The sequence below is a fragment of the Alosa pseudoharengus genome, unplaced genomic scaffold (assembly GCF_046254945.1).
Source record: "Alosa pseudoharengus isolate Yale_2024_CS ecotype anadromous, Long Island Sound unplaced genomic scaffold, YU_APseudo_1.1 YU_APseudo_1.1_scf_23, whole genome shotgun sequence".
Taxonomy (NCBI): domain Eukaryota; kingdom Metazoa; phylum Chordata; class Actinopteri; order Clupeiformes; family Clupeidae; genus Alosa; species Alosa pseudoharengus.
The window spans coordinates 9,791,028-9,808,078 of NW_027468685.1; the positions used below are offsets into that span (position 1 = coordinate 9,791,028).

The 17,051-nt window shown below is 39.6% G+C and overlaps 1 protein-coding gene across 1 annotated transcript in view; it reads left to right on the forward strand.

The window, feature by feature from the left end:
* The window catches only part of LOC143140458 (ras-related protein Rab-25-like), a 230,825-nt gene that overhangs the window by 142,565 nt on the left and 71,209 nt on the right, over positions 1–17,051 (forward strand). The gene's annotated exons all lie outside the window — the stretch shown is intronic.

Sequence of the window (17,051 nt, forward strand, 5' to 3'; positions counted from 1 at the left end):
ACAGCTGCCCACGGCCAGGCTGGCGCATTAACAATGGTCTACTGGAACACACAGTGAGAACCTGTAAAAGCTGTTCAATGGCACTCAAAGGCATAACAGACAGCCCACAGACGATGTCAGTGATGCCAGTAGTTCTGAGATGATCTGATGAATAAGACACATACACAACCACACACACAGTCTCTCTCTCTCTCTCTCTCTCTTTCACACACACACACACACACACACACACAGGCACACAAACTCACACTCTCTTTCTCTCTCTCACACACACACACACACATATACACACACAAGCACAAGCACACACACACTCACTCTCTCACACACACACACATACACGCAAAGTGAGCAAAACTGCACATCACCGTCACAGTCGTTGGTCACACACATGGTGAGCGACTTTCAGTCGCACATAATCCAAGACATCCACGGACACCGATCAATTCTTCTTGCTCTTGTCAAGGAATGAGTCTGCCTTTTTTACTTTCATAAACCACACACATACACACACACACACAAACACACACACGTCTGTCTGTTGATCCTGTCCTGTTTGTTTCCCCCATGAAGTGTCTGTGCCATTTTTATATATTCCACAGCTCTATAAATACAGCCTCTCTGACTTTCGAGCTGCCTATCTCTGAAGCGCTCTCCTACGCACTTTCTCATATTCAATTTCACCGATGTTCTTCTCTCCCCCTGGATTCTCTCAAACACAGTCTCCGATCTCCCTTCAATTTACTGTCTTTTCTGTCTTGCACCTGTGATCCTTTGAAAGAGCAGCACTCAAATTGCTAGTGTGTGTGTGTGTGTGTGTGTGTGTGTGTGTGTGTGTGTGTGTGTGTGTGTGTGTGCATGAGTCAGTAAAAGTGGACTAGTGAGGACAGAAGCGTCGCCAACAAATTGTGGCTCTTGCACCATACATGTCACAAAATGAGGCACAGTAAGTTCCATTTCATAAATTGATGGCATTGCTGAAAGTGTGGAAGAAAATGTTTCAACATCAAAGCCTGTGTGTGTGTGTGTGTGTGTGTGTGTGTTGGGGAGAGGGGCGTTACAATGTGAGATTTCTTTAGACTGATACCTGAAGAATAATTTGCATAAAAAAGTTCATGTCAGTGGATTAAAGTAGCATGATACTCACTGTAACAGGTTCAGATGGGTTCAAATGAAAATGTACCCATTGTGTACTGTCTTAGACATTTTGATCAAAGACAAGAAAAGACATGACAACTCTACTAGACTACTCAGAGTCTATCTCTGCTAAGACAAATTGATGATACACATCTACCCAAAACTATATTTGGCATATCTAAAATATCTGCAGCAGCTCAATCCAATTTTAAATAAAGCTCTTACTAGTATCCATTATTACCAATGATGCCATGTGAACAATGAGACATGATGGAGCCTAGTCTGTTATAGTTTAATGTAAATGTATGTTTTTTCTTATTAACATGACACCAACTTAATATGTTAATATCTTCCTGAGAGCACTACTATTCTACTCTATTATCTGAAGAAATATATCACGTATCTCAGCTTCCTGCAAATCCTTGTAAACCTCAAGGGCCCTATCTTGGGGATCTAAAACGCAGCGCATAGCATATTCTTATCACGACGCAAAGCGTATTCCTATCTTACACTCAAATTTTCGCCATGCGCTTCTCTTTTATTAAACAATGTGCACAGGGGTGTGGCAATTAATGACCTAAGGTGTGGTCTAGCGCGCATTATCTAAAAATCGCTATACACCATCTAAAAAGCATTACGCACTGACCAAGAAAAACCTGGTCTACAGCGACATGCTGTCACGAGATGTAAGCAGCAACTCCTCTGCAGGATAAATGTCCTCAGGTTTTTTATTCAGTTATTCGAACATTATTGGGGTAAGTGTTGCTTTTTTCAGGCTATGTTTTCGATGGTAACCCATTGTCAGTCAATAGTTAAAGTAATTAACTGTGTTTAACTGTTTTGTTGCTGACTATAATACCACGGTGAAGTTAGTTTCACTTTGCCTATGAGTTCAAATAATAGACGAGTGCAGATGCGTGTAGGCTCTGCTAGGTTTTAGTAAAACACGGTTTAGTGGAATACCTGTTCCATATGGTCTCGCATTTTCTTTCAAATGCGCCGCTGACTAAATACCGATGCGCTGTTTGAAGTTGCGCTGCTTGTTGTTAAAAGGAATAACAGATGTAATTTTCAGGATGTTACGCCCAAAACACACCCATGACTGATTAAGGAACATAACACCAACCTTTTTGCGCTAAGCGCACAACATTTGATTACAAAAACACCCCGAATGTGGACTGGACAAATCCCTAAATGTATTTAAGCTATTCACTAGTGACCATGCGTTTTAGATCGCCAAGATAGGGCCCCAAGTCTTACTTGCTTTGCCCTTGGTTGCTGAATGGTTAAATTTTTTGCTAATGTGATCATTGTGAATTGCATACAATGTGTAGGCTACATTTTGTAAAAAATATATGTGTTCTAAAGCCACTCATCCTAACATTCTATATATGGTCACAAACTAGTGTGCAGTACCTTATTAAGACAAGAGTGTGACAACAGGCAATATATAGTCTTTGGTGACACCCAAATGTTTAAGTAATACTTCAGCCTTAAACACTGCTTAGCTGAATTCCGATTGGCTGTTGGCAGCCATTTTGTTGAGTGAGCCAAATGAAACTTCAGGAGATGTGAGCAAATGTGGCCAATAGTCAGGGGGCCTATGTGGTTTCTGTGGGATTGAAATGTTAATTTTTGGAGAGTGGTTGGACTGTCTTTAGAGGTCATTGAACATGGAGAAAAATGATGTTTTTTTACCTGTTTTAACCCTATTTTTGTGAAATTGTATATTTCACTATAATTAACACCATAAATATTGATCACTGGCTATGTTGAATAAAGTTCACAAAACAGTTATTTTATTATTTTCAACAGTATGATTGTATGTCAGTATTATGATTGTATGTCAAACAATTAGAGATAAGATCAATAACCAATCAGTTTCACCAAATACACATACTCCATTGCTGAAAGATAGCAAAATCACTGAATCACAGATGAGACCTCAAACAACATTTAATTCATTTACATATACACAACATATTAGATCTCACCTCCACAATGTCCTCATCAAAATCTACAACTAAACCCTATTTGTACTCACCTTCTTAAGACTGGTCTCCCCTTCCTGGATAATGTTTTGCTCTAGATTATAAATAATTCTGTCAGGGCATGTACCACAGTCGTTTAAGACATCTGTTATTAAGCTCTCCCTCAAAAAACCTAGCCTTGTATCTATACTGGTCCTCCTGGACCTCAGTGCTGCCTTTGACAGCATAGACCATGACATACTACTTAGGCTTGAAAATTTGATAGTCATCAAAGACTCAGCACTCGCTTGGTTTAGATCATACCTTCCTAACCGTCAACAATTTGTACAGGTCCATAATAAACCATCTACCCAGATTATGGTAAAATATGGAGTGCCTCAAGGCTCAGTACTGGGGCCCCTTGTTGTTTAGAAGATGATACATAACTATACCTCTCCATAAAACCTAATGAATTAACCCCGTTAGCCAAACTTGACACATGCATAAGAGCTATAAAGACATGGATGACGAATAATTTCCTGCTTGTGAACTCAGATAAAACAGAAGTCATGGTTTTAGGTTCAAAAAGATGAGGGATATCCTATCCACATCACAGGCTACATATAGTGATCTTCCACTGACCTCATCCACAAGTGTTAAAAACCTGGGAGTTATAATTGACCAGGACCTAGCACTAAGTAATCACATAAAACAGATCACCAAAACTTAATTTTATTATTTAAGGAACATTTCAAAGATAAGGAAGTCCTTCTCCTTACCAGATGCCAAGAAATTAATATTTTGTCATCTCAAGGATAGACTATTGCAATGCTATTGCAATGCTATTATGCTGGCTGTAATAATACCCGTCTAAAGAGCTAACCGTTTATTCAAAATGCAGCTGCTCACACACACAAAAAATATGAACATATTTTCCCCATCCTAGCATCTTTACACTGGCTACCTGTTAAAAGTCATTGACTTCAAAATATTACTTATAGTTCTTGGTTGGTTGCCTGCATTGAAAGAGGACACCTCATGAAGAAGCTCTTTTGTCTGCTTCTGACAGAAGAAGCACTTATCTATGCTGGCAGCAGCTGCTGCTGAACAAGTGTACAAAGTCCCTCTAGATGGACTTGATGCAGTTGCAGGTGTTGCTGCAGGTTCAGAAGATGGTCTACCATGTCTTTTCTGAAGACACTGAGTCCTGCCTGCTTCACATGATTTCTAGTAGCGAATCTTAGCATGCTGCAGATGCTCACTGTTACAGATGGATTTGTAGCAGTTCCTGTGCCAAACTGCTTTGTTCTCTTGTAAGATAACTGCACTGTAACAATGTAATTGTTGGCTGATCTGTGATCCCCATCTCTATACTCTCTCATGGACAAAAACAAGAAATTTGGCATATGTCTCTAGTGATGGTTCATTCACCAGTCCACACATATCTGCCACTGGATACATAGCCCAAAATCTGTTTCTTTTAGAATATGTGTGCCATCACCTGACTAACAGAAAGACACACCTCAGAACTAGACTGTGCCACCATGGACTATGAAAATGTGCTTGCTCAAATGTAGAAGGCTAGAAGGTCACTAATATCACCAACCATGAAGAACAGAGCACTATGTGCTTCAGGTTATTCGATATTCTAAATTCTATCACTGCCAACAATCATCAGCCAACTGTCAATGGTAGTCAGGGATGGATTACTGCATGGGCCTACCGGGCCCAAGCCCAGGGGAGACAAGGAGTCAGGGGGCCCAAGCCATTGCATGGAATCATTGCCTCAATATCAACACATCATATCAACATATAGGCTATGAATCTGATTGAATTAAAGTATTGGCCATCCCCAAAATGCACCAGAATATAGGAAATCACATCAAATAAAAATGTTTAAATGTCCCCCGCAACAATTAGTGGGTGGCCCTTAATACATCTGGGCCCAGGGGCCTGAAAGTTCATAATCCATCCATGCTGGTAGTGTCTCACTTTCTCTTTCTCTCTCTTACACACACACACACACACACACACACACACACCTGTCTGTTTGTCTATCTGATCCTTTACCCTTTCTTTTCATCACACTTATATAAGCTACGGAAGGCCTTACAGACTTCAGCTGGTACTATGTAAAAGTCTATTAAGTCTATTAAACTTGATTTAACAGAGATCTCTGCACTTTGTGCTCTGAATGGGTGTAGACAAGAACTGACAGAGCAGGCTAGGCCTACACTCAAGAACACTAATAGGCATGAATTGATTGTATTGATATTGAAGTATTATTTTTTTAGCGGACAATTTCGAGAATTTTAGGCACAATTTCTTGTTAAAGAGATCATCAGCCTAAAAATGTTTTATAATGTTGTATTGTTTATGTGGCCCACTTTTGCACACCTTGTAGGCACCAAACCCTATGCTATAATACCAGCAATGTGAGGTTTATGGACAAAACACCATATTTGACCTTTTCTGAATTTGACCTTTGATTTGGGTCCTTCAAAACCTTAAAAAAAATGGAGACATGTTTTTTTTTACTCTTAAGAACACCTAGAACAAATATATAATAGTCTCCAAAAATTAACATGCGAATCCCACAGGCCCCCAAATTAGACACATAGGCCCCCCTACTACAAGTGTGTAAATACCAAAATACAAAACTGTGGCTTAAGCTATTCTTGAGATACAGAAATGCATCAATTGCAGCACCCCCTATGTGCAGAATTTGGTGGCCTCTGAGACCACAAGCTTTTATTCCTTCTCAGCTTAGTGGGGGGTCAAATGTCATGCCCTGTTGAATCATCAACCAAAGATCAATGAATAAAAAAATACAAATAAATAAACCAAAAAAAGACCATCTCGCAGCGCTAGTGCAAGGAGCTTGAGATCCTATTTGCATTTCTGTAATGCATTTACATATTTCACCAGAATGCTGGCATAGTCGAGATAGTCAGTTCCTCGTCTCTAACTCCCCTTGTATTACAGACTGAGCAACAGATTGTTTAGGGTGCCAAAGTTGAGATTTAATAGAACGAGTTGCTCATTCACGAGTCACTAAACTAACAGTTACCATCCGCTATGCGCAGTACAATCTGGTACATAATGCAGTATATTCAAATGTATAGTGTTGTTAATCTTCCACCAATGCAAGCATATGCTGAACATGTTCAAGATGTTTCCTTTTGGCAGAATGAGTCAGAAAGGGCTATAGATGAAGTGAGTCATGGGCATAGAGATATGAGATTCTCTGACTGCCGCCACCTCAGATACTATTCAGACATAAATCCGCCCTGCAGAAAGTTATTTTTTTCCCCTACTTGACAGCTTGACATTGGGAAAACCTATTGCTCAGAGACAACACATTCCAGTGCATGTAGGTGTGTGGTTTTTGTGCAGTTAAACCACAAAATCATTGAAAAGTTTTCTGTGGTTCAAGGGTTCATCCTCACTCAATGCCCTGCATGTCAAACTTCATCAGGTAAATGATTACAGGAATTCGGAGAGATTCCTAGGATGACTGCACAACCAACTTAGGTAACAATTTAAGTATATACTAAGTTGGACAGATGCAAACGATGAATGCATATCAAATTTCTCAGAAACGATATAAGTATAGGCTACTAAGTTGGACATATTCCTAGGGTATTGCTGTATACTGGAGCCAAGGTCCAGTGAAGCCAAGATAGGCTCCTCTAGGGACCCTACGCTCTCCCGTGTTCATTGTGCTGTGATTGAGCTCGGATAAAAGTGTTTCCACGATGACTAAATGCGGTTCAATTTGTCTATGCCTTTCATATTAGTTTCTCTCATTTCTACACCATCAGGCCAGCCCCGTATGCATGCAAGACAAACCAGAGGGCCTATTCAAATCTAACTACTCATCCAACTAGCATCAGCAGGACTTTAAAGGGCAAGGACTCTGGCACCTCTACTAACTTACTTGTTTTTTAAAGTATATTTTAGGCGTTTTGCCTTTATTCAGATGTGACAGTGAAGAGTGACAGGAAAGGAATGGGAGAGAGAGATGGGGTGGCATAGATTTGGGGGCAGCTGTGGCCTACTGGTTAGGGCTTCGGACTTGTAACCGGAGGGTTACCGGTTCAAACCCCAACCAGTAGGAAAGGTTGAAGTGCCCTTGAGCAAGGCTGAGTGAAATGCTGAGTGTGTTTCACTAATTTACCAATTGGGATAAATGCAGAGACCAAATTTCCCTCACGGGATCAAAAGTGTATACTTATACTTAGAGAAATGACCACGGGTCAGATTCAGCCCGGGTCCCATGTGGGTATTTGGACCCGATTGTGGTACAAGTCGATAACCGAATGCGGCAAAAGCTACTGTCAATGGATGCAAAAGGAAGAAAATTTGGTAATCGACTTGTACAGACTTTCTACTCACTAAGATGGTGGCGACCTGACAAAAATGCACACAGTCATTTTTTATACCCTTCCTTTAAAATAATAAAGGTAAAAATACTTCAGTTTGCCTGCAAGACTCCCCATAGTAGCATAGATGTTTTAAATTATTTTTTAAGCCAGGTTTTAAAAAGCTATTTACTTTAACATAGTGAAGATGCCCTAAAATGCTATGCTATATGCTATTCAGTTGTAAATGCATATTCCGGCCTTATTCAAAATGCACCGATTGATGCCCAAAATGGTCCCAAAATGTACTATCGTTATGATCCAAAAATAGACCCCAGGTTGTTGTTCGACCAGAGTTTCTGTTAAGAACAAAGCACGGGGGGCATCTATACCACATTTGTACCACAAGGGTTACATTTTGACCCCGGGTCATTTCCCGATCCCACCCCATCTCTCTCTCCCATTCACTTCCTGTCACTCTTCACAGTTAGCCTGGAAATCCAGACCCAAATCCGAAACAATTAAGTGTCTGGCTACGAGTAATGGAAATGGCACCAAGCAAGCACTTGAAAATATCACTGCACGCAATTGGATAACACTACGACCAATCTTTCCGGACTTCGACGTTGCAGCGATGTTATCATCTGTTTAGCTCGCCTCTGGCTATGTCAGATACACCGATGTGATTGGTGCAGCTACACTCCATGGGCATAGGTAATGAGCATCATTACTCATCGCCAGAGTCACTCGCTGAGCAAATTGAAATTGTGCTCTCGCGAGAACTATGGATTTCCAGGGTACTTCACAGTCCTATCTGAATAAAGGCAAAAAGGCCAAAAATTTACTTTAAACGGAAAAAAGCAAGGTAAGTATAAATCATGGGCAAGGAAAACAAATGTAGTTATGAGAACCAAACTGAAGGTCAACAGCTTTCTGCTATTTCTGCAGGAGCTGTGAAGGATGTTAAAACTAGAACTTAAGAAGAGCAGCTAATTACACATGATTGATTCATGACTGATTCAGTTCTCACCTTGAGGAGACTGATGCTCCCTGAGAGTATCTCAACTTTTTGATTTAATTTATTTTCAACTAGTCTTTAAGTCCAATGCAAAGGTCCATATGCTGTATAGATAGTGGTGTTTCTCTTCTTTATGAATGTAGAATCTAGCAAAAAACAAACAAAAAACAGCTCCACTGTGGTACAACACTGAGAACCATCGCCTGAAAAAACATTGCTTTCTCTACTGTATACGAGCGACATTTCAGTTGCCTGGAAACTCTGCTATTGTTCAAAAGCCTTCAGTGAAAGCTCTCTCACCTAGCCTACATGGTGCTGTTACCACTGTGCATCCACCCAATCCTCATGCTCTGAGCACTGATGTTTTTACTCGAGGGCTGAGAGAATCTTACTGGTGCCACTAAAGCCCGCTGCTCGGGGACTCATTTCCGCTTGGCTCTCCTACAGCCTGGAGGCCTGTCCTCTCACAGATCTGACGGTTCCAGCCGCCAGGTCTTGTGTCTATGGCTGGCCCATCACCTGCTGGGTGACGGGGAAGCATAATTATAGGAATGTTACAGCCCACCAACATGTTTGCTCCATACACTCCAGTCTTTTGCAAAGCTGTTTATGGCCGCAAAGTTTACGACCATAAACAGCTTTGCAAAAGACTGGAGTGCATTTTCGTATTCTGTTTGATTTAGATTCAGAGGCCTTGTGCTGTGCTTTATATTCCAGTCTTTTTCTATTGTTTCCAACCACAGAGGTGAAACCAAGGATTCACATTCTGATTCAGATTCTCTCTGCTTCTGGCCTCTGCTTAAGCGTGCGTTCCCCTGGGAATGGTAAACGGGAGATGCAGGAGAGAAAGAGCCAAACACTACAAGCTGACTGACCACCTCTGCAGACGGGGAAGCAGAGAGTTCTACAGTGCTGTGAACATTGTGCTGAAAAGGCAATGCAGCCAGTCATGATCTGCAATACCAAGAACTGCATAATGTATGATACTGATGAAACTTTCTTTTTAAAAAAATAAATAAATAAAAAAAAACATTTTTATCCAGTTTTTGCTCGCAGCAGTATCTTACTGTAGAGTAATGTATAATCCCTATAACAAAGTGATGGAAGAACACAGGGAGCTTCTTGAGTGGGCTCACTATTGTTGAATTACTTATGGTGAGAGTACCCAGCTTTTTCAGATCATAGTTTGATAGAGATTCATACATTTGATCCTCAAACCCCACATAGTATTGAGCCTTGTAAGGTGTCTGTGGGACCCGTTTTCAATGTTTGCTAAAAGAAACATTATGCTATTTATTATTTCTTCCATCTCAAACTCATTGGCCTTGGCTCATTTTCTAAATAAAGTAACTTATTTTCAATGACTGCACACGACACACCCACCCTACACATAACTATAACATACTATTACAAGTATGTGTGTGTGTCTGAGTGTAGGTGTCTGTGTGCAGGAATGCTGCACCTGCTATTCCCACACAAAGTTAAAAAAAATTGTTACATTTCAAGCACTTTCACATGTTCTGATTAAGTTCTAAGAAATAAGCACCAATAATCGTATTTCTATTTTATTACCTTTTTTATAATGGAATTTTCTCGTTTTCTCACAAAAAAACAACGAAAAAACAAAAATGATCATACAGTATGATCGTAAATGTGATCTCACAGGGGTAAATGGCAAATATGAACCATAAATGATGTCTATATCATTGGTAATTGAGCTAAAGAAAACATCTGTTATGTATTTTTTTACATAAATTGTAAAAACAATATTGATTTAAAAGCCTAATAATGTGGTGGGTCCACCAGACCCAGGAAAATTGACTGTGTAACAAAAATATGAATACCTTACAAGGGTTAACGCAATAGCATCAGAAAGCAAGAATAAGGAGTTGCTTACTCAAAACATGGCACAGTTTTGCTTTGAGCAACACCCCCAAGTACCTTGTTTCTACTGAATACAACAACAGAATGATCAAAGTGTCAATTAGCTTCTATCCTACAGGAAAAATAATTTCCTGTGTGATAAATATGTAATCAGTTGGAAAACAAATAACAAGTGGAATTTGATCATTTAACAAGTGAAATTTGATGATTTAACTACATATTTATACATACATACATTACATACATACATTACATACATACATAGTATGAAGTCAAGCATGGAGGCGTGGGTGCTACGTCTATGCTCATATCTGAAATGAACAAAACAACATGTTCTCTAGGTTTTGATGGAGGAATTCTGCAACAGCAATTAACCCCAAACCAACTGGAGTGGGTGGGCTGGACAAAATATAAACATCAGGGCAACTCCTCCAGTGTCAATGTCTACAGACTCTGCTGCAAAATGCCTGTTTATATTTAACAGTCAGCTGGTCAGCTGTAGGACTGTGTAATTGAAGGTGTTATATGGAAGACATTTATTGTAAAAGAAATCATAAAATTGCTATCAGATTAAATAAACATGTTATTTTCAAACACTGACATTTCTAACAACAGTGGTACAGCCAGGACATTCACAATTCAAACTTTCATGCAGCCTGCAAATACTGTTTATGTTTTGAGTTTGTTTTTTGGCCTGCTGCGCCACCCTCCCCCAATTGGCCAATCACAACCTTTGGATTGCCAGATTAGCTTAATGTTCTCAAATGTTTTGATTTCTGGACTGCAATGTCCGTTTTAAATGTGTGTGGTAAGTAAATTACAGACTGTGTGGCTAATTCTATATCTAACTCAGTCCGCAAGGACAGACAAACCCTGATAAGATGTCAATGTATTTACTGACCTCCAAAAATGTACAATGTGAAATTAATGAATATGTATTTTGCACACATGTATTTTTAGGATGTCATATGAATGTAACCACTTTGGACATGAATACCTGTAACCACAGTGGTTCCTTTCCAGTCACAGGGATTTTAACTCCATCCATACAACACTATGAATTACACAACCTCACCTAAAAAGGTTGCAATAACAATTTGGTTTGATCCCATACAAAAGTCCTTCACTGCTACTAGAATTTATACATATTTAGAAATATTTGCAAGTAACTTTGCAGGTTTAAAGGGAATGATTAGAATGAATTCACCATTTCGATTTTTTCATGGCGATGTCAAGTAAACTCTGTTCCAATTTGATACCTTTGGCTCTCGCACTGTGTTCTTTTCTACATTTTTGTTTGGTCTCCATAGCAACATATCCAAGGGATTCCAAATGAGGAGCAGAAAATATCGTGTTCAAAGGAGAGAAACTTGCTTGACACATCTAATATTTCACCATACCCGTACATAAAAAGCCAAATCCATGTGGTAAAAAACCACTGCCTTTGCATTATGCAATATTCTGTATATCTTAACTTAGAGTTGTGGACTGCAAAAGAGTGATTGGCAACACTGTAAAAGTGAAAACTACAATGCTGAATGCAATGAGACAAGCTGAAGTATGTTGTGAGGCTAAATTTCCCTGATATCCATTTCCCTGGAGCATGTTTATCTCTCCTACCTGGCTATTACCACAAATTATTCAACAAAGGTTGCTGCACTGTACTCTCTCTCCCTCTCTCTCTCTCTGTGTGTGTGTGTATTTGTATTCTGAATGTAAATTTGATGTGATGTCAAGCTGAAGCATGTGTGGGAGGGAACAGCTTCTAGCTAGCGATTTAACAGAGAAAGAGAGGGAGGGAGAGAGAGGGAGAGAGAGAGAAGAAGTTAAGAGTGGGTGGATGAGAAGTACACAATAGGCAAAGGCTTTACATTTCCGTATTGCTCACTGTGCTGGTCTTCATACAAGTGATTTTGCCCATATAATATTTTTAAAGATGATCTAAAATACCCCAAGCATCACGCACACACACACACACACACAACACTCATGGTATCTCATGGTATGTCACACAGACACACAGACACACACACACACACACACTTATAGTATCTCATAGTATGTCTCTCACACACACACACACACACACACTCATGGTATCTCATGAACGTTATATAGCTACAGTATGTATACTGTTACCGTGGTGATCAACAGCAGGCCACATGATGGCAGGCTACATAATCCCGACACATTTTCACAGCCATTTGTGACAGATGTTAATTTGTAACACTTCAAGCAATACAATGAATCCATGAAACGACACCTGGAACTAAAATAGAGAGTACCCATAACAAACATAACATATAAAATAGACTGACAGATCATATCTGACACATGCAGTTAAGGAATGTCATTGCATTGGCTGAACTATTTTAAAGAAGATCAATCTCAGCATTGGATCTATATGACTTTGCTGGAAACACACAAGAAGTCAAGATAGTAGTGCTCTTTCATTTTCTAATCTCAGGCTATTTTGTTTTAATCATGGATTGACTGGAGTTAATATGAAATGGATAAAATAGGCCTATAAACCATGAGTGCTGAAACAATAATTGCTCTGTGACTTGAAATGAACTAATTGCGTCTTTGTTTTAAGTAATGAACGTGCACTAAGCTTTATTTTCTCTTTAGAGATAGAAGTTAACACAGGGGAAATCAGGTTTTGTGAGAGAATCAGGTAAAGCAATGCATCTACTTGTATCTACTTGTGTAACAAAAAAGGAAACACAACAAACTGTGTTGTCCCTATCTGGACACAGAGATGTGTTAAAAACAATGCAAGTTGTGTTGTTTTCAACACATTCGTTTTAAGAGTGTAAAGCACAGCACTCCTGTGTCTTATACAGAAGGATGACATGTGACAATATTAACCATTGGGACAGAGTTGCAAGGTGCATAATCAATTGCAGCCTTTGTGAACAGCTAATTGCATTAATTCAAAAATCAATTAATTGTGCAGCCCTAATATCCACCACCATACTCAGTTAAAGGGAAACTTTTTTTTGCTTAATTTACCTTAACTTAACAGCTTTGGAGTCATTGGAAAGGTTATATAACTTTTTCCGGGTTGAATGGTGGCCGTCTCGCTTCCCCCCAGCGTTTGCAGGCGGAAAAAGCAGCCTTGCAACTTTTGCGGTCTCGCGATGTAACTAATTGCTTTACGGCACTACACACATACACGCCAGGCTACGGCGTGTCCAACAAGGTAGTGATGGAGTTACTCAGACATTCGTCATGGCAGAGCTTAGCCTAGAAATCTAGACGCACCCTAGCGGCAGCAAATTAATTTGCTCAGCCTGTGCGTCTAGTATCGAACCATAGGAATTTCGATTGGCTGACGCCGTGGACCTCATCCAATCACAGCGCTCTATTTTGTTAGAGTCTTAAGGCGGGCTTAAAGGAACACGCCACCCAAAATCAGTAGTAATATATGTTCTTACCTTAACTTTCACGAGTTGAGTCATACCTCTCCCGCGCCGGTAGGTGCACTCAAACGCTCTGTCGCGCGGCGCGAATGTGTTAGCATGTTGCTATGCTAGCGGGCTCTGCCGTGGCCGTACAGAGAGGAACATAGCAGTAATCAAACACCTCCATTTTTTCCCTACTTAAATACAGTTGCACGAGTAGTTGATAAAAATGTGTACGTCACACAACATGAAACGTGGCGATTTTCCAAGCGAATAAACAGGAGAACTACAATGTGTGGCGCAATAGCACTTGGGAGTACTTCGACCTAGCGTGGTAATATTATTAACACCTAATTGTAGATCCTATCCACCACAGAGTTTAGAATCCATGCTGGATCGACCCTCAGCCTCTCCCTCCCCTCTGAGCGAGAGAGAGGTACACACACTAGAGATGCGCTGATGGGCTATTATTTCAACCATAACTGCATAGCAAAACTTATCATCCATCAGCCATCCATCAGCACCAAAGTTAGTTGACCAATTTTCAAAACGGCACCCGCCCACCATCCATTGGTTGTTTTAATGTAGGCTATGGGTGATGCAGCGCTGCTGACGTGAGGCTAGAAAGCCCTTGCCTGTTCTAGAAAGACTGATCTAATGCAGCAAATATATTAAAAGGCCGAAGTCGTAGCCTACATTGGCTAGGCCTATCCCCAGAATATCAGCAGCAAACTCAGTCTCTGTCGCGCAAAACAGTCTCCAAATAAAACGCACATCGGCCTGTTGCCTATTCTGCCATGCAGCTTGTGACAATATATCGTCCAAAATGCTTGATTGCATTGCATTCTCCACATTTTTAGCTAAATTTTCATGTACCACATCAGCATTTTTGTTCAGTGAATCTTTTGTAAATTGCTTTACAATTACCGTCGGGCCTATAGGCCTATTGCCTGGCTTGCCTCAGCTTCGGCGCCCATCAGCATATTGTTTATGTAGATAACACAGAAGCTAAAATATTGGCACATGATATATGTTATATGAAGTTATGGGAGTTCAAAACAATCCTAAATGGATGGGCGTTCTATGGGGTTAGCAGAGAGTTGATAACCACCGCTACATCGATGCTTCTACTTCCGGGAATTCGCCTGCCCCCTTGGCTGCAACCGTCGTCCTACTATGGTTGTTATAGTTACCATTCATAAGCATTGATATGGAACAGTGTCCTGTTATTCAGAATTAAAGGCCACCCGCCAGCCAATCAGAAAAGAGTATTTCTTCTCTCCGGGTGATAATATGTTTTAGAAGGCAGGCAGCAACTGATGATTGAAAATGGTTTGATGTAGCTTGATGGAAATCATTTTAAAAGTGCAGGTAAAGGGATAAGCAAGCTGACATTGTAATTATAAAGGTAGCTTATAAGGCAATAGGGACTAATTATTACACACGCACACTCAAACATTTAAGAGTGACCTTTATCTTGTTTAATGATAATACAAATGATGATGATAGTAATAATGTCATCATTATTTTTTGTAATTGTTAAGTCTTAGTTCAAAGTTATATTTATGAAACTTGTTGTTGTTATTGTGTTTTTGTTCAAAAAATATCATATCTTAAGTTTCTATTTTTATACATTTTATTTATTAGAACTTTAATATATTTCGATGTTCCTCTGTTCCACTGTGACAATATTATTTAAAAATAAACAAGTTTGTTTTTGAAATGCATTATCATATTATTTTAGTCAATACTCTTAAATAACTACAAATAACTAATGTTAGGGAAATCTGTTAATGTTTTGTTGCGCATTTCTGAAAAAAAAAATATATATATATATATATCGGCCGATATATCGGAATATCGGATTTTTAAATCAACAAATATTTGTATCGGTATCGGCCTTCAAAATCCTTTATCGGTCGGGCTCTAGTACAGGGAAAGAGGAAACGGCAGACTGACCGAGCGAGGAGTGTCGTAAAATATATACTCTGAAGCTGTAGGGGGAGCTCTGCAGAGAAAACTGAGCAAAAAGCGAAAAAACAGCACAAAAATTGCCAAAACTGCATCGGGTTCCTTTAAATCAAGCACCTAGTCATTTATGTGTTATTGGGATTGATTTATATGCGTTATAGGGTTACAAGCGTGTATTTTGTGGTATAGTAAGTCCCTTTCGACAGACATCACTGCCAAATAAAGATGTTTTAGTGGCTATCTTGATGTTCTTTACAAGTGAGTGTTAAAGAGTTCAGTAGGATCAAGGAGAAGTCTGAACATCTGAACGTCAACCACAACGCAACTATTTGAGCTTTGACAAACACAACAATGATGTGTTTAGTGTCAGTGAGTAACTTAAAGAAAAAGTTACATCAGATTCCATCAGTGTCAGATCTATGGAGCTGCATAACTTTCTCTAAGTGAACCAGACGGTGCGGAAAGCCAAATGCTAATCTTAGCTTTTTATCTTTTGTATTCACACAGGGCTTACAGCAGTCTTTTTCAGTGATCATTTTCTGCCTTTATTTATAAACTGAAACCATGTCTCTAATTTACACTTCAACCACAAAATACTTTTTGTCAAACATGTTAGTCATCCTCACATCTTCACAATGAATGCATTGGCTGTAGATCTGGGAACTATCCTTACATGTATGCATCTGGACCAGTGCATCAAAAAACAATAGTGTTTTCAGCCTTTTTATATTTGTTATAAGAATAAATAGGCTAATTCTAGATATTCATACAGCCTACCATCTCACCTAAACCAATTTTTTTGGGATTACACTCTTCAAATGAATGTGTTGTCCCTATCTGGACACAGAAATGTGTTAAAAACAACGTAAGTTGTGTTGTTTTCAACACATTAATTTTAAGAGTGTATATTTACAGTTTTCAGTTTTCCAGTCCAGCAGTACACAATTTCCTGACCTACACTAGAGGTACGAGACACTCTCAACCATCAGGTAAACTCAGCTGTTTGGCTGTGTATGTGATTACTCTTCAAGGGGGAAAATCAATGCCCCCATTACCTACAGTGCAACAATTGCAGTTGAACTAAGAAGTACATGGCTATTTCGACTGACATAGGTACTGAGGTGTATTATATCATGAGTTCACCTATGATGTTTTTGCTGTGAACAGGCATGGACACGATGTAGGAAATCAATGCACAGAACACACACTTCCCATTCAGGCAAGGTATTACAGGTCAAATGATACATGCCAGGCAACTAGTATTACCAGTTGTTTGGGGGTAGGTTATTCCATTAAGCCT